Genomic DNA, 25,339 nt, shown 5'->3' with positions numbered 1-25,339 from the left:
TTGCCTGGTTTCTTCCTTACTTGCCACCTCCAACCCCAGGATCTTAACTGGCCAGCTACATCCTGTTACTGCCAAGAACGTTCCCTTCATCCCTCTCAGCTGCCGCGCCTGTTGGGCTGAGATGAGGAAGGGAAGAATCCATAGGTATGACTATCAGATGCATGTGTACAAATGGCAGGGAAATTTAAAACATATTTATAGAATTTGTAAAATCTTTTTCTCAGAAATTACTGTTATGGATAAGTTTCCTATTGCTTAAAAATATTAACCTGTATATTTCTCTTATGCACTTTAGAAACTGAGTTAGTTTTGTTCAATCTTGTCACTATATTTCCAAAAGATATTTGATTTGCTTCTATATCATGTAGATTAGTGCATGGGAAATTAATTAAAACATTGTATGTTTCAAATTTACTGTTGGATCTTGAAAGCTTCTCATGGGAGAAGCAATGTGGCAGTACCTAAACTTAATTTGAGAAGCAAATATAAAATTATTGTAAACAATGTCACTGGAAATGTGCATTTTTTAAAAAGCAATTTTAATTGTTGGTGACCAGCTATTTCGGGTTTTGACAGAGTAAGTTCCGTATAAGCTCATGGAACAAGTGCAGTTTTGTGTTTCATCCATCACTTGCTGTTAGCAGATTTTCAGGCCTTAAGTTACCTGTCAATTATAATTATGCAATAAAAACAGTGCAGGCTTTCAGTGTTTGGTGGGACTGAAAATAATGTTTCAGGAAATTCCAGTTTACATAAGTTGCCCTACACTATAATTTGATTTAAATCAGGCTAAATGAGTGGAACACAAAAAGATGACATTCAGTTGATTTATAGACATGGGGCATGAAATTACTGTGTTATATTTGTGTTTAACATCGGTTGTCCAGACACCTGTCCTTTCTGAGTGTCTGAAGAAAGTCAGACCTAGTTGGTATTTTAGGATATTAAAAATACTGTTTAATTTATTAAGTTTAACAATGAAATGGCAAACTGCATGGGTTTACATCATGACCACTGTTGTCACTGAGATTTCAAAATGTCAGAAGAGACATTTATATTTAATTTTATTTAATTTTTCTTTTTTGGTGAGGAAGATTGGCTATGAGCTAACAGCTGTGCCAATCTTCCTCTATTTTGTATGTGGGACGCTGCCACAGCATGGCTTGATGAGCAGTGTGTAGGTCTATGCTTGGGATTTGAACCTGCGAACTCTGGGCTGCCGCAGTGGAGTGTGTAAATTTAACCACTACACCACTGGGGTGGCCCCCTAATTTTAATTTTAAAAGATACTTTTACTAATAGTCTTCTTTGGTAGAAGTAGGCACATTTATTGAACAAAACATAAATAATTTATGACATTTATTATTTTGTATTTAAAAAAAATTTACCTTATTTTTCAGTACTTCTTCATGTTCTTTTACAGAAAAGGCCAAACTGAGAATGCATTGCTTTTTTTCTCTGATGTTTATTTATATAAGTTAAGAGTAGTATTTTTTACCCATGAGTTCGTATTAAAATAATATAATATTACTTTTGTTACTAAATACATAGAACATGATTGCCAAGCATAATGAGTGCATATCTTGTGGATATGGTCAAATATGCTTTGGAGCATATAACAATAGTAGTTTTTTAGGAGGGAATATTCTCACAAAGGAGGATAAAGTAGTCCTCATCTATGAGAATTTACACATCATAGGCACTCAATAAATGTTTACGTATTAAATTAATAAAGAGTTTTATCATCATATGTTCCATTGGCACTCTGATGGTACCATAACTTTTCTTTCTCTAAAACAAACTAAATGAAACAAAAAATAAATAGATAAATAACTAGAAAAGAGAGCTAATCTAAGTACCATTACAGTTTGACTGCTGGACTTTTATTAATTAAAATTGAATATAAATAGAAATTAAATATTTTTCTGTTGGTTCATTTAGCAAGAAGAGCATCACTTTTGTTACGTAAGCCTATATACATTAAATAAATGAGTCAAAAATCTGAACTTGCATTTTACTTAAGAATGTAGTACTCAATTTTTCCTATCAATATATAATTGAGCATGTCAATTTATTTCTTTACTTTTTAAAATCATCTTATTATATTCAGTTTTGTTATTCTATTCAAAGAAGATACAAAAATTGATTACAAAATTTTACCAGATAAGAGGTTTTGTAACATATTGTCTTTTAGAGGTTCTGTAACATATTGTCTTTTAATTATATAAAATTCATTCATATATCTATTTATTAAACCAACACTCTTTCCCTGTGGTGCATTAAATGCATAAAATCATAACACTTTAAAACAAATTGAGGGGATCTCACCTACAGGGCAAGGAGACACTGAGGCTCATGTAACAGCTTCTTCATTACAAGCACCATTTGCAGTCACTCACCTGGGTAACGTGACTTATGGGAAGGAGAGCTCAGAAAGAATGAGAAGTATAATTAATGTAAGGCTAGCTTTGCAAAATTTTGGTAGAAAGATTATTCAATGGGATGCATTAATTGAAAAATAATCCTTAAACTGATTGTGTTCATATTTATGTCTGTGTGATTTTTTTCAGGCTTCATTATCTTTTATTAAAAAAAATGAGAAACAGATTAGTCATCCTATTTACAAGTGTCATAATCTTTTACAAAAATTAGGAACCAGATTATCACCATCATATTATCTTTTCCTCTAAGTAGGCAGATCTCTTAAATTCATAACAAAAAACTTATGTTAATTTCTATCAACTAATTAGTGTTGTTATGGACCTTACTATGGATCTATTGTTATACCTGGTGTTGAATAAAATGTAAAAGGAGTAAGGGATAGGTGTCTGAACTAAGAAACTTCTGTGAAAGTATTTTTGTACTAGAAACAAAAAGCCAATATTGTTTGAAATATGTAGCACTGATTAGGATAAAAAATGGAGTTTGGGGAACAGCAGGTGAAACCAGGATCGATTTAGATTGATGTAAATTATGCAATTTTAGAGCTAGAATGGATCCTAAAGATTATTTAGCCCAGCCTCATCATTTTACAGATTGAAAGAAAAAGAAAAACAAATACTGAAGCTCAGAGAAGTTGAGAGGCTTGTTCGTTGTCACAGCGCAGGGTAATGACTCAGTGCTATTTCTATGATTTCTTCAAGTTATCAGTTAGGTTTTATGGAGAAGCCAAGCCTTCAGATATACCTTGCATAATGGATAAAATTAATGAAATTATGGGGCTGGCCCAGTAGCGTAGTGGTTAAGTTCGAGCACTCCACTTCAGCGGCCCAGGGTTTGCAGGCTCGGATCCTGGGTGCAGACCTACACGCTGCTCATCAAGCTATGCTGTGGGGGCATGCCATATACAAAAATAGAGGAAGATCAGCACAGATGTTAGCTCATCGACAATCTTCCTCAAGCAAAAAGAGGAAGATTGGCAATAGGTGTTAGCTCAGGGCCAATCTTCCTCACCAAAAAAAAAAAAAAATTAATGGAATTATGGAACCTTAAAACTAAAAGAAGTCACAGAGTCCACCTCATTCAACCCATTTAATTTAACAATCGAAGAAACAGATGTCGAGAGAGGCAATGTGACTCACTAGAGGAAGCACAGGTGTCTATGTATTTAAAAATGTTCTGTTCATTAAGAAGAAGCCAAGTTGCAAAGATATAAACATCTAACTGAGACTGTTCCCAGTTATCTGAGAGCCTTCTTCTTGGGATGAACCCTCATGAAGTTGAAGAGACTTCTGGTTATGTGCTTCACATAATTCCCAGTTGTCACTGCATTTCTAGTGTGCGTGTTCCTCGTCAAAGCTTGACCCTTGGACCTCACTCTTCTAGTCCCTTTAACTCTGCCTCCAGGCCTAGATGTTTCCCTCCGAGAACACGCAGGGCTGCCAGCCACCCTCCTTAATCCACAGGACTCACCCTGCTGGCTCTCTGTGCCACTCGTGTGCCCCACGCTCCAGCCAAGGATTGCCCGTGTCTTCAATATCCTCGTTACCTTCCAACATAATTAACACATCATGACTCTTCTGTCTTGTTGAGCCACAGGTCTGGGTTCCTTATAATTTTTAGTAACAAATTTGGTATCTTTTTTTGTTTGTAGAGCATATTCATAAACCTCCCCTTTCGTTCTCCCAGCCACTTGTCATGAAATAGTATTCCAGCCGAGGTTAGAGGGCATCCGGGGTCTCCTGCTCGAGGCTTCTGTAACAGCATATGTAAATGCAGTGGTCTCCCCTTAAATATACACATAGTTTGGGGGGAGATGAGGTAATTTTGCCACGTGACTCTTTTAACCTAGAAATATCTTCTTGCTTGCTTCAACATCAGTGTTAAGATATTTACCTCAGTTCTTTTTCTGAAAATATTTTTACCAAAGTAAATAAAATTTTAGTGCTGTGACTGCCGTCAAAAACTTTTCCTTATTAACTAAGGAAATGACTGTGATTAATTTACAATTAATAAACATTAGCACCCTCCTCTCAATGTGATCTTTGGCTTCATGACATCTGAGCGACCCACTTTGACACCAAATGGAATTCTCGCTCCCACTAAAGGGCTCTCCTGGTAAGAGTGATGCATCAGAAGTTTAGGGAGAGGAAACAGAGGTCTGAACACTTCCTGCTTTTTCCTTCCTCATTGTGGAATAATAATGATGGTAAGAAGAGGAGTTAACATTCCTTGCACTTGCTCTGTGCTAAGTACCTTCCATGCATCATCCCCTGCTGCCCTACTGAGCCCTCCTAACAAGCCGGTGGGGCGGGTGCAGCTCCCTCGCGGAGGAGGAAGATGCATGTTATCACCAAGCCCAGATGACACATGAAGCAGTCTCCAAGGACGGGACTGAAACGCCATCTGACCGACCCGAGTCACGCTCCCCACTGCTGTGCTGCAGAGTGAAGGCACCTCCTCTGCCCCGCAGGTTCCTCGGGGGGGAGTTCTCTAGTACTGCATTTACTTGTCTGGGGCCCTGTTGAAGTGCAGGTGTCATACATAGAGCCATTAGCAGCCATTAAACCTTTAGTTCCAAGCCTCTGTCCAACTGAGGGAGAGGGCAGAGAGAGCTGGGTGAGGACAGAAGGGGATGTTTCCTTCTGTGGCCAGTTCACGAACCTCAGAGACTGTCCCACACAGAGAAATAGAGCCTCTTGAGTAACCGTGTCTTCTAGCCTGGCCCACCTCCTCACATCTCCTTTCTCAGTTCCTCCTAGAGAATTCTTCCTCACCCCTTGTCCTCAGATTGTTCCCAGCGCAAACCTTGCGTGTCTTACCTACATGCTCATTTCACGTCCTCCTCCTGGAATGGCATACTTTGCTTTGTAGATATTCTCAACTACTGGATCACTGGATCTGCTTGGACCTCAGTTCTTTGTGCACAAATGGCCTCCCCTCTCTGCCCATTCCTACCCACAGTCGCCCACCTGGAGCCTTGCCCTGAGCCTCACTCTCGGAATCATTCATTCTGTGCTCTCCAGGCTCTGCTTTGATCTTTAGAGATACATGTATTTCCTGATATTTTATCTCCCTACTTGGAGTGAGGTCTTACGACAAAGACTATATCCTGTATGGCACAGAGCTAACCCCATGTCTTGACACTCATTTGTTATGATCTAGCGACACCAATAGTGTCAGCCACGGGAAATACAAGACACGACGGACCGCTCTCACCTTCACAGACTGGCGATGATGAACCCAGCCAGTGCTCAGAAAAGTTCTGAGAATATTTTCTAGAGGATAACTCATTGACTGAAGCAAGGAAAATGTCCAGAACAAAGGCGCTGGCCAGAGGCCAGAGGCCAGGGACTGTGAGCACGCATGAGGCCATTTGTGGGTCTTGGAGGCCCATGGCCCAGGGGGCAGGGGAGGGATGGGGTGGCCTCCCAGTGGCTGGGTTTGGGAGGGGGCTTGAAGGCGAATGTTCCTGAACTGGACACGAGGATGGTTGTAATTCTGGGGAATGTGCAGCACCCCCAGAAGGGACTGCTCAGAGGCGGCTGGCAGCTTTTAATTTAAAACCAAGAAGGTGGCATCCATTTATCTCCCTTGCACTGGGCCCTTGACTCGGCTCTGTCCACCCTTAAGTCAGAGCTGCTCGCTCACAGCAGGAGCCTGTGGAGATGACCGTGCAAGCTGAATCTTCCCTCCTGGGCCTACCTGGTCCCTGTGTCAGGCAGAGGCCGTCTGCGTGAATACCTGGAGTCTGGAGCCAGAGTTGACATGTGAAGCAGGAAAGAGGTGAGGAGGAGACGCAGAACAGAGACATGAAGGAGGTGCAAGGCATCGTGAGTCAGCAAAGTAGCGTCAGTTTCTGTGGTGTCAGGAGGGACCCAGAGATGCCACGGCATCGTCACCCCAAAGAGGGATCCTGCAGGTGAGACAGGAGGAAAGGCACCTCCTCGCTCCTTCAGTTCTTCCTGGCAGGGGCTGAAGAGCTTTCTGCTCCTGGAAGGAGGGCAAGGTCTGGGGGAGGCTGGGGAGCCCCTGGCCTGGGAGTGCAGCCAGTGCTTACCTTGCCTTGGGGAGGCAGACAGTCAGCTCCCAGCTGCAAGTCGTGGAAACTTCTCTCTGACGATCGGAGTAAGGAGCTGAACCTGGAGCTGCTGGCAGTCCCCAGAGCCGGGTGTGGCGGCTGGGAGTTGAAAGGCAGTTGAGAGTCTTGGCCTGATGGCAAGGTGCATTCAAGGTGACTGGGTGCTGCTCTGCTGTCCTTCAACTTAACCAATGCGGTGTGCCTGGATCGTGTTGCATCGCCCAGAGAATGCTTTGTCAGGTGGGGGAAGTTAATGGCTGCTTCTCTTCCAAATTCCATCTTTTTTGGGGCCCCCAGGGAGATCCTGAAGTGGGTCCAGCTGGGCCTGGGCTCTCTGGCATCTCTGCTGCTGTCGGCCTCCAGGCACAGCGGGCATGTGCTCCCTTGGGCACTGGCTCTGTGGGGCATGTTCGAAAGGACCTTTACTGTGAAATCAGTGGAAAACAAAGCAAAGGCAGAACCCGGAGAAGAACGAGATGGATTGGAAGAGTTGGTCATCTGCACAATGATGAGGAGGCCAGCTCCGTCCAGTGCCTGCACCCTGCCGGGTCTAGCTCCTGCGCCCTCTCTGCTCTCTCTGCAAAACCTGTCTTTCAGGCCTCAGACATTTCCTGCTTTGGTGATGTTTCTTTTTTCGCCTCCGTAGGACCTGTAATTGCTGGCCAGGAAGGACAAGAGACCAAGTGGCTAACGGCTACTTCATGTTGGAGAGAAAAAAATTACACGTTGGGAGCTGTTAAACACATCAGAGAAAGTCTGCCTCTGTTCTGTGCCTACCGGGGTCATCAGTCCAGTGTTTCCAAAGCTGAGGACTGTTGGGTCATCTGGTCCAGTGTTTCCAAAGCGACCTATCTCTTCTGCTTGATCTTTATGAGCTGTGTTAATAATCTGTCCACATAGCCCCATAAGATCAGTGTGATGGTCAACTCTAGTATCCACTGGGCCATGGTGTCCAGTCGTTTCGTCAAACACTAGATGTTTCTATGAAGTAGTTTTGTAGATGATATTAACATTTATCAGTCCACTCTGAGCAAAGCAGGTTCCCCTCCATTGTGAGGCCACGTGGGCTCATCCCAGCAGGACTGGCAGGACCTGAGATATCAAGTGGGAGTGTCCACATGGGGGTGGGGAGGGGTGGACTCTGCACTGTGGGGAACTGGGGGAGGTCTGCTGCCTATTTGCTCGGGGCCCCCACTTTCGAGCTAAGTCCTTCACCCTCATATGTGGACACTGATGTGTGCCAGAGTGCTCGATGCTGCACTGGAGGGGGCGAAGTGGCACTCAGGCCTGCAGTGCGTGGCTCCAGGTGGTCACCTCCCAATGATCAGCATGCAGCATGGGGTCCCACATCTGGGGGGTTCACCCTGCCCTGCTCTGGGGGAGGCTGAGGCCTTGTGACTTCCCTCTGTGTCGAGGCCAGCATGTTGACATCTCTACCTGCTGCCCCATAAATGTAAGCTTTGATGGTCTGGAATGTGTGACGTTTCCCCGTTGGAAACACCATGTTGATGACAACTGCCGTGGTGTGTAGGGACACCCTCAACATTGCCTGCTTTGGACATTTGCCGGTTTGGGATGGCTGAGGTTTCCTCTCCCCTACGTCCACGCACCCGAGTGTTCACCCTCCCGGGTCACGATGTCTTTGACACTGGGCTGTCACAGCCCTGGCCAGCTAAGAGCGGGGCACCAACCAAGGGCCTCGTCTAGCCCTGGGGGCCAGTCTGCGTGGCCCCCAGGATAGGGAGCTGCCTTCGGGGCACCAGCAGCCTCTTCAAGTGGCCTCAGAGAGAGGTACAGCATCGCAGACAGTGCTGAGTCTGGGGCATTTGGCGTTTGTGTCATTTTTTTATTTCAAATCTGAAGTTGGCGATGGAACGTGTCTGCTTTCTCTCTCTGCCTGCGGCTCTTGCAAAAGCCGAGTGTCGGGCCAAGGAGATGACCCTTCGGAGACCTCCAGAGGAGAGTGCTGTGTGCTGAGTGTGGCTGTGACCGCAGACCGAGGACACGTGCGGGCCACCCTGCCCCAGCTCTGAGGAGCCTCTGGTTTTAGTGGCCTTGTCATTTATTGTCTTTGTAAGTTTTGCATGCGAGCTGGAGAAAACATAGAGGCCCCAGTTTTGCCATCTCTGAAATCCTCCTCCCACTTGGGAGAAAATAATTCTTCCTCCCTGACCATTAAAAACAGCTCTGCTTCTTTTCCAGGAGATGGCCTGTGTGCTTGGGATGTCCCCTGGTTTTATGGGACCCCCTCAGTGGAAACATGTTTCTGTTTTCTTCAGAGTTCATAATTTTTGTTTTATTGCACATATTAAAATTAGTGCCAAAAGATAATTATCTTTTGATTCTACTTTAAATCATGGTAAATTGCATTCCCTAAGGAAAGATAATACCAGTTATAGTTTCTTTCTTCATTTCAAAGTTTTAAAATATTATTTCCCTCATGTTTCTTTTTATTCCATTTTTCAAACGTAAGATTGCAAACACATCAAGATGCCAACTAGATTCTTAATTATAAAGCTTTGGTCATTTGAGAGATTAAAATGTTAAAATAATTCAAATAGCTTTTTTTAGATGTTGACTGTAAAAGTGTACTATTTTTAAAAATATTAATGAATCTACCTAAAAATGTACATAACCAAATTGATCCAATTTTCCTAATTGTAAAATGGGGTTTTAATTTCAATCATATTTAATTCTTAGATTTCAGTATCCAAATGTGGTTAAATAATCAGGATACAATATTTCAACATAAGTACAGAAAATATCAATGAAAGCAAGCAGATTATATCCAAGCTGGTTGAAAATGCACCCCAACCGTATATGCATATGGCCTTAGTGCTTCCACCATGTAAGAAGGGTATTTGACTTTATTCTCTCAACATACATGAGATTTAACTCATCATTGAATTAATGAGGTCTGATATTAAATGGTGTCCTTTGTGGAACTATAGTTACAATTTGTAGAAAGCCTAGAATGCATCAACAAAGTGCTCTGTGTTTTAATGCATACTATAATCTAGTGCTTGTTGTCTCACAGTTTAAGTACGTTTCTCAAAATTGGTAAGTGGCTGAGCTGGGGATTTAGCCCGGACCTATGATTCCAAACTTCCTACCATGGCACTGCAGGTCAGACAGATGTGTCTCAGCCAGTGGTCTCACTATGAAGTGACTTGGTCTGATTCTCTCGAAGGTGTTTCTGTTGTTGACAGTGGATTAGGATGCCTGGCCGTGAAATGCACCTGTTGTAAACTCTTGGTCTGGTGCTAGCATTTCTCGCCTTGTCAGGCCTGTGCTCTGGGGGGTGGGGGTGGGGGTGGGTGGGGGGGTGGGGGGGTGGCTCTGGAAGTGATGCAATGGGAAATAACATTGGGCAGAACATTTCTCAAGCACGTGGATGGGCTACAGGTATGAGAACTAGGAAAGCGGCAGTGTCTCCTGAAAACAAAGCCTCGCCCTCCTCCTGGTTTATGTGGGAAGAAACACACTGGTGTGGGGAGGTGACAGGAGAAAGGCAGATGCATGCTGTGCCCAGAAGGTGCATTAGGACACCTTGCACACACATCGTTCGAGGGCACTCAGTGAGCTGAGCTGTTTTAGGTGAGACCAGCCCTTATTCTGAGTGCTGTGAGTCTAGTTGAAGCCTTTTTTTCTCAGTCTCCAACGCTCATGCGGTTTGAAACAGGAACTGGAGGAAACGTCTCTTATTCACACCTAGGAAGAGAACCTTAGTAGAACAGAAATCACTGTGATTCTGTTTCTGCGATCTTCTCATCAGATTAAAGACTAAATCAGAATTGATACGGCTCATAAACAGTGGGCCGTCTTTTGGTAATGACTCTCAAATTAAACTAGAGTTAGAATTCCTGCCTTTACCTGTAAGGAGAGTACAAGGAACCTTCTGCCAGTGGTTACCTCATCTTGATGTGTCTTGTCTTGTCTTGTAAATGGTCACTCTCCCACTAGCTGTGGGCAATTAACGATTTATGTTGGGTGAGTAGTAAAGAATTTTACCAGCCCCAAACTATTTTTACCAGCCCGTCTTCTTTCCAAATGGGACAGACTTCATAAAATTGGTGAAATACTCACCGTTATAAACTGCTGATTGATGCCAAACTCTTGGCCAAGCATGATGCATTAACACAGTTACGATGAACTGAATGACCATGCAGTGAGTTAAAAAAATGTTAATGCATTTGCTAAGGAATTTGATTTACTTCCTGGGATGTGGTGTGTGTGTATGTGCAAGTGTCCCTATACAACCAAACACGTATTAAGTAATTACTTTTATCTCAAAAATTTTTTTGTGTGTGTTTTTAATAGAGACAACTTTTCTCCTCACCGTTGCTTATCTTTGCATTTCTCATGTCTTCTAAATGCGCCTGCATCCTACATCTGTGTCTCAGATGAATACTAGTACAGAAGCGTTTCTTTATGTTTTTGTCGGAAAGTCACGTTAGTGTCTAAAGCCAGAATCATCAGGCTATTGTGTTTCAGATGAAAAAGCAGACCAAGAAGTTGTTTAAAAAGATCCTGTTTAGTTATATATTTAATAAACTATCTGCATCAAAACACAGAATACTTAAGTAATATTAAGGTTCTGTGTACTCACAAATGGACTTGAAGGTAACATTAATATTTTCTTGGACCACTTAGATAATTGGAGAAGTAAAACATTATCATTTTGTACCTATTACCTTGCCCCAGAAAATATAGTCTTACTGTAGCTCTAAGACAGGCATAATTTTCCTGCAATCCTCACTTTAGGCCTATGAGGAGATACTGTTTTCTCTTTTTACATATGAAAAAAATGCACAAATTCACCTAAGCAGCAAATCCAGGGGATTTGCTTAATGCTTCAGTTTACTTACTGAAATCATTAGGGCATCCATTTCTAAATTACACACCAGGGTTTATCAGGCAAGGTAGGTATAAATGTTGAAAGAGATGCACCACCAATTCAGTGTCTCGACCAGCCAGAAGTTTACTGTTTTTCTCAGGTGACCAGCCTATGTGAGCCCTGGTTCTCCGTGTGTGCGGTCATGCAGGGACCCTGCACCTTCTATCCAGGGCTCTCCCTCCTCCAGGCCTCCTTTCCATGGATGTGGGTTTCAGGCAGGGAAAGAACATATGGAGGGGCAAACCGTCTCTCCTGAAAGCCCAGCCTGGACCTGGACCTACCACTTGTTCCACTAGAGAACTTAATCACATGGCCACACTACTGAAAGGAGGCTGGGGGTTGAGTTTCAGGGGTACCGGCTGTGATTCTCTCACCTGGCTTTGCAGGATCGGCTGGGGATCTCGGCTGCATCAGGTGCTGACTGAGCCTGGGTATGCTCTCTAGGGAAACAGAAAACAGGATTATAACCTCACCACATGGATTAGGTCCTGTGTTTAGGTCACGCTGATCAGTTCTTTATTTTTCATTTTGCAACATTCATATGCTGATACACATGCAGGCATTTATAGACACACGTGTATGTGTATGTATTTCTGAGGGTGTCTTCATTGTGTGTATGTATATATATATACACACACACACACACATACGTATCTTTTTTCTTTTTTCTTAGAATTATTGTGTGCTTGCATCCTGCATCCCCAGCCCAGTGCACACTCCTTGGGAAGCCAGAATCTGCCTTTATTCATTGGTCTCCTACGCCTTCCATGGGGCACTGGCGGGTGCCTATTAAAACACTACAGACGGCTTGCATCACCTGACCTATAATGCTTATTAAATCTGCATATTCCTTGTTCCGCCCTGGATTGGAATATTGGAATCCCTGATGTGGGGCCTCTGAAGCTGCATTTTAAGCAGCTCATTTAGTGATTTTTTTTTACATTAAAATTTGAGTACCAGTCAAACATGTGTTAACTATTATCTACAAGGTTTTGGACATATTTTAATTTTTTCTTATACATTTGTGTAAAAACAAAACACTAAATGTCTTGAAAGCATCTGAAGATTACTCCAAGGCCACAGAAATAAGAGTCGTCCTGAATGCCACCCTTTCCTTCACATCCTACATCCAACCCTTCAGGCCTTCCTGTGAGTTCTACATGTGAGTGTGTCTGGCCTCGGCCACTGTCCACCACGGCACGGAGACGGCTCTTGTTGAATCTGGAGGAGCTTTCCTTCAGCTGGATCCCTGCACTGGGGTCCGAGGGTCTCTGTGCCTCCCCCGGCACGGAGACTGCTCTTGTTGAGTCTCCAGAAGTTTTCCTTCAGCTGGATCCCTGCACTGGCTTCCGAGGGTCTCTGTGCCTCCCCCGCGCACTTCTGCTTCCGTCCTTTCTCTGCACTGCAGCTTTCTCAAAATTCATCTTTTAAAAACACAAGCTAGTCCTCTGTTCAGAATTCTCCAGTGACTTCCCATGTCACCTCCTAAAGCCCAAGTCCCTTCCATGACCTGTGGTGGCCTCCAGTCTGGTGGCCCCTGCTGCTGCCTCTTAGCTCGTCTTCTCTGCCCTTGTCGCTCATTCGCACACGGCCATGCTCCATGCTGTCTGTTTTCTTTAAGCAGCTCTATTGAGGTACGATTCACATACCATAAATTCATTTTGAATTTGAAGAGTACAATTCAGAAGTTTTTAGTATAGTCACAGAGTTGTGCAACTATCACCACAATCTAATTTTAGAACATTTTCATCACTCCAAACAACCAGAAAACCCCATATCCATTAGCAGTCGTTCCCAATTGCAACCCCCCAGCCCTAGGTAACCGCTAATCTACTTCTGTCTCTACAGATTTGCTCATTTTGTGCATTTCATATAGGTGGACTCATACAATGTGTGGTCCTGTGTGCCTGGCTTCTTTCACTCAGCATGTTTATAAGGATCGTCCATGTTGTAGCATGTATCAGTACTTCATTCCTCTTTATGTCTGAGTAATATTCCATCATATGGATAGAACAAATTTTATGTATCCATTTTATAGTTGATGGACACTCGGGTTGTTTCTATATGAACAATGGTGCTCTGAACATTCGTGTTCAAGTTTTTGTGTGGACATATGTTTTCTCTTCTCTCGGGTACACACCCGGGAGTAGAATGGCTGGGTCATATGGTAACTTTGTGTTTAACATTTTTAGGAACTGCTAAAGTGGATGTGCCAATTTCCATCCCCATCAGCAGTGCATGAGGGTACTAATTTCTCCACATCCTCTCCAACACTTCTTATTTTTCATTTTTTTGATTACAGCCATCATATTAGGTGTGAAGTGGTATCCCATTGTGGTCTTGATTTGCATTTCCCTAATGACTAATGATGTCTAGCACCTTTTCATGTGCTTAGTGGTTGTTTGTGTGTCTTCCCTGGAGAAATGTATATTCAGATCCTGTGTGCATTTTTAAAATTTGGTTATTTTAGGTCTTAATATTGAGGTTTAGGCTTCTTTAAGTGTTCTAGATGCAAGTCCCTTATCAGATAGATGATTTGTGCGTATTTGCTCCCATTCTGTGAGTTATCTTTTCATTTTCTTGATGGTGTCTTTTGAATCACAAGGGATTTTACTTTTGATGTAGTCCAATTTATCTATTTTTCTTCTGTTGCTTGTGCTTTTGGTGGTGTATCTGAGACACTATTTCCTAACCCAGGTCCCTCTTTGTCAGCCAGAGTTGAGCCCCTTTCGGAGGAAGACGGTGAGCTGTTGCTGCTGCCACCATCGGAGCTTCATGCGGAGGCCTTCATGCCCCCAAATGAGTCTCACTGCTGTGCAAAAATATGCTCTCTCTCCCTTCCTCTTACTTAAGATTAACCTGAATCTTAAGGGTAGAATTTGGAGTTAATCCCACCAGATAATTTCCTCCCTCCACCTTGAACTGTTGTTTTTTAAGCTAGTGAAGCTGATTAAAAGTTACATCAACAGCAGCTCAGAGTGGGAGAAGAATAAGAGGAAATTCGTTGCAAAACATATGTATAAATTTTGCATGGAATATACTTATACTAAAATTATTCCTTATTTATCTGAAATTGAGATTTAACTTGATATCCTGTATTTCATCTGGCAACTCCGCCTATCAGTAAATACACTTCCCTGTTCTCAACTTTGTTTAGCTCATCTTTGGTAGAGAATGTTTCCTTGAGCTTTCTTCAAAAATCAAATGTTAATACAATGTATTGGTCTGCTAGGGCAGTCGTAACAGAACACCACACAGTGGTGGTGGCTCAAACAACAGGAATTTTTTCCTCAGAGTTCTGAGGCTGGAACTCCAACCTCAAGGTGCCAGCAGAGTGGGTTCCTGGTGAGGGCTCTGTTTCTGGCTTTCAGATGGCTGCCTTCTCTCTGCATCCCACATGGTCTTTCCTCTGTGGGTACACATTTTTGTTGTCTTATCTCCTCTTCTTATAAGAACTCCAGTTATATTGAATTAGAGTCCCGCCCTTATGACATCATTTAACCTTAGTCACCTCCCTAAATGGTGATTATATTAAAAGCCCTATCTCCGAATACAGTCACATTGGGTGTAGGGCTTTAATATATGAATTTTAGGGGAAGACAGTTCAGTCCATGACATACAGAATAGAATTATTTTTGTGTGGCTTGGATTTAGATGTTTTATGCTGAAAGTAAAACCTATTAGTAAAAAGGTTCAAAGTGGGGGTAAAATTAACCATCAGTATGTGCCCCGTGGATGTATGTCTTCAACCACTCATCTTCATCCTTCTTTCTGTAGTCACCCTAGATTCTAGATATCTTTCTATTGAAAAGTCCCTTTACAGCAGGAATGATTTTGTAGTCAGTAGAGAAAAGTCATTCTCATGAAAGCCACTTGGATAATTTCTCATTACCTTTGATAGGAGTTTCCATTTTGAACTAGAATGAAATTTATTCCAGTAAATCAAATGTTGGCTGAGATTGAGAGTTCCCCCTCAACTTAACTATTGCTTTCACTACTACAAATATTTTATATAAAATAGTTATTTTTAATCTGTGATTCTTTTTTACTATTTTTTTGAAAATCAGCCAAGTACAGTTCATGTTGACTAAGATAAAAATTCACGTACTTTCTGAAGCAACCACATTGCATCTGCCACTTCTGCCAGCCGAGATGTTTCTCTTGAATGTTCCTTGTGCCACCTAAGGCTGCCCTGAGGGTTTATGCATAGCTGCACAGTTTTTGGTGAAGTGTGTGATTCCTGTGCAGTTTTCAGTAATACAAACTGTTAATAAAACTCAACATTTAAGATTTTATGACAAACACTGGTAATCGATGATTTGCCTTGACTTTGTAAATTTGTGGATTTAATATGCTTTCAGAACTGAAATTTTTAGCTAAGCTTTTTAAAAAGCATCAAGGGAATTGTCAACCTTTACTACTAATGCTTACCACTACTAATGCAGAGTCAGACTCTGCAGAACATAGTGTGTGGCATGTTCAGTCATACTGGAAGATGCACACCACTGTCAGATGGCTTGTTGGGAAGACATTGTAAAGAAGGCTGGACAATATAGCATCAAATAGAAGAGGTCAGTGTCTTTATTTACAAGCAATCCTTGACTGAGAATGAAAAGAAATACTCTCTCTAACTTGGTGTTTATACCACTCACAACTTTTTGAACTTAACTTGAGAAATAAATTTTCCAAGATTGGTCTCAACCAAAAGGCATGTTTTCTCTTTTGTTTGGAAACTTGGAAATAAGTTTGTTTTTCTGTTTTGGAGTGATTCTGCATCAAGTAAAAGAAGGATACTTTCTTCATATCAGAAGTTAGTTTTTAAAACTAAAAAATATTAGAAAAATTCCTCTAAAATGCTTGGTTGGAGAGAGAATTTTTATCAGCTCAAGATTTTTTTTTTTAAATTTTAAACATTTTTCAATCATTATGTGTTGTTATGAATGCTGAAATATTTTATCTAAAGCCATTGCTTTAATTTTTGAAATAACAACATGTTACAACCAAACTGCTTATGAACTGCAATTATGGGTTGAAGCAAATGTTAAAAAATTACTTAAGAGGTTTCTCTTTGCTTCATGTCTGGCCTCTGTGTTTAAAAACTAATGTCTCCTATTTCCTCTTTGTGCCTTTTTATAATTTGTAATGCCACTGCAGCCAGCTAGTAGATGCTTAATAAAATACTGAATGATTATGAGTTTCCTTATAACATTTTCAGCCATTTTTAGGTGTAACATAAAGTGAAGACTTAGAGTTTTGAGCACGTAAAATGACAGAGAGAGACCAGAATGATTTCAGAGACTGAAGGTCTTGATTAAGTCAAAGCCCAGTTGAATGGGCAGAAATGAGGGGCACACTCGAGGACTGAGTTGGAGGACATAGAGTCTGTTGTTAGAATTGGATGTCTTCTTTCAGTTGTGAAATAAGATTTTTTTTTTTAATATTTTTCAACAGGAATGAATGAATGAATGAATGATTTGTTTTTGTGTGTGAGGGAGATCAGCCCTGAGCTGACATCGGTGCTAATCCTCCTCTTTTTGCTGAGGAAGACCGGCTCTGAGCTAACATCTATTGCCAATCCTCCTCCTTTTTTTTTTTTTTCCTTCCCCGAAGCCCCAGTAGATAGTTGTATATCATAGCTGCACATCCTTCTAGTTGCTGTATGTGGGACGTGGCCTCAGCATGGCCGGAGAAGCGGTGCGTCAGTGCGTGCCCGGGATCCGAACTGGGGCTGCCAGTAGTGGAGTGCATGCACTTAACTGCTAAGCCACCAGGCCGGCCCAGATTTTTTTTTAATGTATTGTATATTTAGTATACTTCATTTTTTACAGCAGTTTTAGGTTTACAGAAAAATTGTGCAGAAAGCACAGAGTTCCCGTGTACCCCTCCCCACCCCCACCCCTGTCAGTTTCTTCTGTAGTTACCATCTTGCATGAATGTGGTACATTTGTTATAACTGATGGACTGATACTGATACATTATTGTTAACAGTTGTCCATAGTTTAAACTATGTCCGTAGTTTACATTAGGGTTCATTCTTTGTATTGTATATTCTATGGGTTTTGACAAATGCATAATGTCCTTTATCCACCATTATGGAATCATGCAGAGTATTTTCTCTGCCCTGAAATCCTCTGTGCTCTGCCCAGTCATCCCTCCCTCTCTGTAAACCCTGGCAATAACTGATCTTTTTACTCCATAGTTTTGCCTTTTCTAGAATGTCAGCTAGTTGGAATCACACAGTGTGTAGCCTTCAGACTGGCTTCTTTCACTTAGTAATATGCAATTAAAGTTCCTCCATGTCTTTTCATGGGCTGGTTGTGCATTTCTTTTTAGCGCTGAATAACAGTCCACTGTCTCGATGTAGCACAGTTTATTTATCCATTCACCTACTGAAGGACATCTTGGTTGCTTCCAATTTTTGGCAATTATGAATAAAGCTGCTATAAACATTCATGTGCAAGTTTGTGTATGAGCATAAGTTTTCAACTCATTTGGTTAAAGACCAAGGAACATGATTGCTGGTTGGTATGGTAAGACTATGTTGAGCTTTGTGAGAAACTGCCAAAATGTCTTCCAAAATGGCTGTACCATTTTGCATTCCCACCAGCAGTGAATGAGAGTTCCTGTTGCTCCACATCCTCACCAGCATTTGGTGTTTTGAGTTTTCTGGATTATAGCCATCCTATAGGTGTGTAGTGGTATCTCATGATTGCTTTAATTTGCAATCCCTTATGACATATGGTATTGAGTATCTTTTTAGTGTGCTTATTTGACATCTATATATCTTCTTTGGTGAGGTGGCTGTTCAGATCTTTTGCCCATTTTTTTCCTTGGGTTGTTTTCTTATTGTTGAATTTTAAGTTGAATTTGGACATAAGTGTTTTATGTGATATGTGTTTTGCAAATATTTTCTCCCTGTCTGTGGCTTGTCTTTTCATTCTCTTAACAATACCTTTTGCAGAATAGACATTTTCAGTTTTGATGAAGTCCAGCTCATCAATTGTTTCTTTCATGGATTGTGCCTTTGGTGTTGTATCTAAAAAGTCATCACCAAACCCAAGGTCACCTAGATTTTCTCCTGTGCTATCTTATAGATGTTTTATAGTTTTGCATTTAACATTTAGGTCCATGATCCATTTTGAGTTAATTTTTGTGAAGGGTATAATGTCTGTGTCTGGATTCATTTTTTTGGATGTGGTTGTCCAGGACCATATGTTGAAAACATTATTCTTATTCTGTTGAATTGTCTTTGCTCCTTTGTCAAAGATCAGTTAACTATATTTTTGTGGGTCTATTTCTAGGCCCTGGAACAGTGTTCAGACTTAAAAATGTTTAGAAATTGGCCATGAGGTGAGGGGATAACTGGGAATAGAATTAGTGGTGACTGGAAGTAAGGTCCTAGAAACAAGAACACGGGAGGTTAGACGTGTACAGGAAAATGTTGGAAAGAGACAAGTTCTTGGCCACGGTCTCTTCAGGAACAGCCAGAGGAACCTTGACACAGCTGTCAGAGCTGGTCACAGGCTGCTTCCCCATTCTCCACAACTCAGATCTCTGCTGTGGACATTCAGTCTCACCCTTAGCTGGAAGGAAGCCAGTCTTTCACAGCGCTGTAGATTGTCCATGGGTAATATTTCTGCTCCTTTGAAAAGCGTCCCAGTTTCAAAGGAGAACAGAGGCACTGAAGGAGGTTCTGTGAGGTGAGAGCTTGAGACAACCTCTTCAATGGACCTTAATTCTGACAAGACATTTGGGACATTGATGAACCTGGGAGAGAGGCTCCACATGGGTTAGGAAAGAATTTGCAAAGAAAATTTGAGGAGAGGAGAGAATTGAAGACACCATAATTTTAATGACTGAGAAGGGTATTTTAAACACTGCCATGGATGGAAAATGCAGCACTGCTATTATTGGTGGGGACATCTCTAACTCTCCCTTGCATTTATTTCTGCTTGATTTATTTATTGTTGGCAGTGTATTTTTTGAAAGTCTTGTCTCTCTCCATTCCTTCACCTCTTCCAAGAGCATATAACTTGCAAAGAAGTTCACAAGCCACTGAGCAATAACCAACCAGGGTGCAGAGGTGCCATCTCTGAAAGGAGCGGGGACGCTCAGCGGGTCATGCACCTCTTTGCTACGGCAGTGTCATGGAGCAAAACCTTCGTAACAACTCGTTTTTGTTGTTATACTCAAAACGGGCTGCTCTGTATTTCACCCGCAAATTGGCTCTGCTTGGGGACAAATGTGCCTGTGTTTAGCAGTGAAAACATTTTTTTCCTTGGTATAGATGTTATAAATGTTTATTGTAGGAAATATTAGCAAACAAGGAAAATAACATAAAATACCTTGTAAATTGACGATCCGGAAATAACTTATGGTGCCCATGCTGGTGAATATACCATCTCCTGTTCTGCTTGTGCCTTGCATATATAATCTCCTTTTGTACTTCAAGACGACCGTAAGCATTTTTCCATGTCATCAGATGTTATTCTACAGCAGTGTTTCTTGAAGTGTGCTCCGTAGACCATCTCAGGTTATTAGAAAAATGCAGGCTGCTGGGCACCACCTGCTGAATCTGCGTCTTGGGGATGGGGTCCAGGAATTTGAACTTTCAAGAAGTTCTCCAGATGATTCTTTCACATAGTTATATTTGTGAGATGCTTTTCTATGGCATTATTTTTATGGCTCCATTTTATACCATTGTATGATATAACGTAGTTACTGAACCTGTTTCTTAAGAGTAGATGCTTGTACTGATTTTAATATTTTGGTATTATTAACAATTTTTTGAGGAATAAATTTCTTAGCACAATTTTCTGCACATTGGTGATTATGTCCGTGGGATAAATTTTCTCGGGACTGGTGGAAGTGCAGGGCTAAAGGAGACACGGTTTTAAAGCTTTGGAGGCCCCTTAGCAGAGCCTTTGGCCCCTCTGCTGACTCGCTGACTGTCGTGTTGACCCGTTCCCTCTCTGTCCGCACCGTTGCTCTGGGGCTGCAGAGCAGAGCTGCTTAGACTTGGGCGTGCACCGGAGTCACCGGAACCTTGTTCAAATGCGGTTTCTGATCGAGTAGGAGGAGAATCTGCATTTCTGACAGGCTCCCAGGGGGTGGGCTGGTGTTGCTGGTCCTGGGACCACAGCTTATTGGCCACGCTGGGGAAGACAGGAAGGACTGAGAAGTATCTGTCTCCACTATTTTGTAGAAAGTGCCAGTAACACAGCCAAAAAATAATCGATGTGCAGAAGAGTCTGTTGACTGTTAACCTCGTGTCCTGGTTTCCAGCTCGGGGGCTTCAGGGCCCAGGCCCGGCCCTCTGGATGCTGCCCCACCCTGTCTCTGCTCGGCTTCCTTCTCAGCTGGCCTCCTCCGCATGTGGGCCTCGGCAGCTCCAGGCTTTTTTTGCCCAGACAGCTAGCAATCTAGTGGATTTTTTTTTTTTAAGTGAAAGTCCTAGAAATTATTTTCAGCAGACTGTCTTGGGTCACTTGTCGACCCCTGAACCAATCATGGGGCCAGAGGGATGGGACGTGCTCACTGGCCACACCAGGGTCACGTGCCCCTCCCTGGACAGGGGGAGTGGGTGGACCCGGGGAGAATGGCTCCCCCCACAGAAGACTAGGAAAGAATGCCCGGAAAAGAAACACAAGCAATGTCCCTGCAGCCATCTTCCCCGTGGACATACAATTTCTTGGCTGAAAATCCTAGTTTGGGGGTGACCTGTGCGCCTGGCACCCACACAGGTGAAGGAGGGTGGGGAGCTGGTGGAGCGATGCTGGGGGATTGCCCGGCTCTGAGGGTGGTCATGGGGGGTTGGTGCTGGGACGAGGGTTGGTTAAGCGACCTGCAGACCTTAGTCTCAGCAGGGCAGCCTGGGGCCACAGTGGACCACAGGAAAGAGCAGCAGGGAGCCGAGACGCAACTGTCAGCAGGACCACCTGTGAAAACGACATGTGCCCTGTGCAGCTCAAACCATGTGTTACAGGCGAGCAATCACCTTAAACGTGGGAATCCGTGGGAGAGTGAGCATGAGGCCTTGCAGTCAGAGAACATTCAGGAAAGCGTGACATCCAGAGGGGGAACCTGCACAGGTATATGGTGAAGGAGAGGAGAGGTGTCATCTTGGGACACTCAGGCTCAGTGCTCAGAGCTCGAGTTTGTTCCTGGAGCATCTCAGCACCCTGCTTCCATCCCTTGTGGAAGTCCTCTGGGTGGTGGCCTGCGTGGAAGGCCCCGTGACAGGAGGCAGGGTTGACGTCTAACTGCTAAACCTGAGTTCCGGCCTCCTTGACCTCTGTGGAGGTTGCATCCCATGGTCCTCTCGCTCGAGACAGCCGGGAGGCCCTCCTTTGGAAATGACAGCAGAGCCCTGGGCGTAATGGATGTGTGAAGGCGCACTGGCCGCCCGCCCCGTAAGCGAGCACGAGACGTTGCCTTATTAGGTGAATTCTCGCCAGACTTGCCGTTTCTTGTGGCGCTGGCGATCTGCAAAAGCTAAATATTTAGAATCCATTCTATTTGAACACTTCTGCCAAAGTGTGGCTTTGGGTTTCCTCCCTGTCTGGAAGGGCTGCAGGTCAGCGTCAGATCCCTGGGTCCGGCGGGATGGAGCTGTGGTGGGACCCACGCCGGGGCTGGCGGCGGGTGGCGGCCCGGGCTGGCCTTCATGGGGGGCCGCACCGCTCGCAGGGTGGAGCTGCTGGTTCTTGTGGCTGCACATTTAAAAACAGTCATTCTGAGGCTGAAAAATTACAGTAGATATCAGGTTATTAAATGAGCATGAAATACGCATTTTGATATGTCTTTAGTGATAACCTTTGCCTCCTCAGTTTTTTGCTTGTAAGTCTTGTCCAGAGTATCTATGTACATCCTGCTGGGAGACATGAATTCCTGTGGGTCCCTGCAGTGCGGGGGCACAGAGCCTCCTCTGAGCGGGACACAGGATTCCACTGGAAGCCACAACGAGGAGCATGTGAACACAGGAAAACGCTCCCTCTGTGTCCCCCACCAGGAGGATGGAGAAGGCCGTCAGAGGGGCGGGTGTCTTCGTGAAGGAAGGCAGAGCCAAGCCCAGGGTCTGGCTTGTTGGAGGAAAGCAAAACACAGCAGAACCCTTTGATCCAGATATAAACATCCGAAAAGTAAACTCCGCTGAGCAGTGTGAACCCATTGCTACAGCTGAAGGAGACTGTCCAGACCGTGGGGACTGGCTCATCCAGGACACAGCTCGGCCGACTCCTCTGTCCCTCTGTAATCTTCCCGAGGTTTACCCGCCCCTCTAATTAGGACAGGCTCTCCCTTGTGGTCACGCCCTCTACGAGGTCACGGCTCTTGTCTCAGGTCACACTGGAGCGCTCTCATCCCACTGACTTCACGGCTCCCACACCACCCGGTGCAGAGCCAGGGGACCGATGGCCGTGGCAGCTGGCCTCAAGTGCGGAGCCGGTGAGCACGGCATCAGCAGCGGCCCCTAGGACCCGCTGCCTCGTTCCCAGCGGGGCTCCCCCTCCGCGTGGCTGCATCTCAGTTGGGTTGTGGCCACTCTGACTTTACTTTCCTCACCTGTCCAGTGGGGCGATGAGTCCAAACTCACACAGCTGTGATGGCACATAGCCCAGGCGGCACATCGCAGGTGTTACATAGATTTGCCGTTATTAGGAAAGGCTACTACATGCAAACTTAGGACAAGTAAATGAATAGCACAAGGTTCTTACCCTCAAACAATTGAAGTTTATGGTCTAAATCAGCAGTTCTCAAACTTTTGGGTATAAGTATCCCTTTATGCTCTTAAAACTCATTTTGGATCCTGAAGGGCCTTTCTTAACATGGTTATATATCTCGATATTTATGATTAGTATTAAAACTGAGAAATCTTTAATACCCTAGGACACATGCCATCAGGCATCACCACAAGTCACTTGTGAGAGTGAAAAGGCACAGAAAGTGTTAATATTTTATAGAAATGGTTCTGGCTCAAACATACACAACAACTAACGTCCCTAATTAGAACACTTTGCTCCTCAGCCCCAAACATCCACATTCATGCTATTTAGAGTTTTCTCCAAAAGCAAGTATGGAAATATACCTTATATATGGAGCACGAAGGGCCCATTCTGAAGGTCTTCCTGGAAGAAAGAGCCCCTGGAAGGTGAAGCCCAGCCACTGTATCCTTGGAGATCCTCCTTGCTGTGAGGTGGTCATTTGCCCATCGAAATCTGCCAACGCTTCAAAAAAGAGAAATCGTAAGGCCGAAGTTTGGTCAGGGCACCTCATGACATTGAAAAGTCTCTCTGCTTCCCATCTCTTTAAGAGTTTGCTGGCACTTAAACTTCACATTTGGTTTCTTCCCCTCTTGCTCCAATTGTAGATAATGGTTCTGGTTTCAATCCTGATGGTTATTTTGGGTCCGGTGATTAGACTGAAAGTAATTGCAGAATATCAGAATTTCTCACTATGGTCCCTTTAAGAGGAAAATACTTTATGAATGTGTCTGGGCCTTGCTAGGATCTTCAGTGGTTTCTCCAGGGTGAAAGGCATCGCTGTCCTACAACTGGCTCCATACTGCCCTTCTGCCATTCCCACCATCAGCTTGCTGAATTCCGTCTCACATGCGTTGTTATGGCAAGACTGGTTTACTCTCAGCTCTGGATTGGGTCCGAAGCTCACTTCAGCAATGGGGCAGTTGATGGAACGCCATGGAGACTGTGGATGCGATGACACAGCAATGCATCGGATAAGGAGCTGGTCACAGCCGTGTCCTGCGAGCTGAGCCCAGGACTGGGAGGTTGGTTCCTGGGAGACCAGCCGTAGTCAGAGCTGACCTCCACCGAATCACTCTTTATCAACGCTGGGCTCCTGAGAAAATGGAAGGAGCCTCGACTCAGGTTTGGAAACTTGGCTTGTGTCCTGCATCTGCCATCACTTGTGGCATGACCTTGGGAAAGTCACTTCACTTCCCTGCCTGGTGGGTGCCCCCAGGAGGAAAATGAGCATGAGTATAATACTCATGCACAGATCGTTGGGACTAAGTGAGGGAAATGACAACGTGGTGGTCGGTAGCTTGTGCACAGCTCTGCCCATGTTGAGCTGAGGGAGCTTGGGGTAATCCCTCTATGCCTCATACCCGCATCTGTAAAATGGGGGGATAATGGCAACTTCTGAGCTGAGGATCTGTGAGCGTCTGTGAGTTCATGGGAGGTGAGGAGACTAGTTCCTGGCACATACTACCCCTTCAGTAGTTGTCAACAATTGTAACTGAATGAGATCGTGAGTGGGAAGTATTTGATATTAAAAAGTGCTGTAGAAATGTGTTTTTTTTTTTTCTTTAAATTCTGTAGAATCAGGACACCCACCTAGATGATCTCTAGGGTCCTTTCTGCTATGATTTTGTTTAGTCTGCTCTTCTCTGAAGTTTCCTTGCAGACATAGCACACGCTCTCCCCTTCATGCCCCTTCCTGCGGCAGAGACCCACCCAGGCTCAGGGCTGAACTCACGGGGCTGCTTTCAGAAGCCCAAGGACAAAAGGGCTCCTGTGGTGTTTTCCAAGAAGAGAGAATTCTGCCCCAGGATTGAATTACGTCTTGTAACACCAAGTGGCTTGATCCAAAGGAGCTGCCTTCTGACATCATGTCTTGTGTTTGTGTCAGCTAAAGCCCCCGTTACAATGAGCTGGATGTAGGTGGTGGTGATTTAGGGTGTGATTTTCAAGTGTTTAGGGTGTCATTTCTTCCTGGTTCTGAAGATTAAAGATCTTTAAGTAGATATCATCTCATTCTAAAATAAAATGTGCTTCTGCAGGATTGCCATCTCTGATGCCTGCCTTGTCTGCTGACCTAGTCATCTGGTTCCAAGTCGTTTATCCTCCACCTATCGGAGAAGGGGTAAATGGCAGTGAGCACCCCGGTGTGACAGGATTTGTGTG

The 25,339-nt window shown here is 43.8% G+C and overlaps 1 protein-coding gene across 1 annotated transcript in view; it reads left to right on the top strand.

Moving 5' to 3' along the window:
* Nucleotides 1-25,339, top strand: part of SMOC2 (SPARC related modular calcium binding 2) — a 181,429-nt gene that overhangs the window by 83,808 nt on the left and 72,282 nt on the right. The gene's annotated exons all lie outside the window — the stretch shown is intronic.

This window comes from Ceratotherium simum, chromosome 38 (assembly GCF_057802395.1).
Source record: "Ceratotherium simum simum isolate JZ-2026a chromosome 38, ASM5780239v1, whole genome shotgun sequence".
NCBI classification, from domain to species: domain Eukaryota; kingdom Metazoa; phylum Chordata; class Mammalia; order Perissodactyla; family Rhinocerotidae; genus Ceratotherium; species Ceratotherium simum.
Note: the sequence above shows the minus strand (reverse complement) of the source record. Positions and strands in the feature narration are given on the sequence as shown.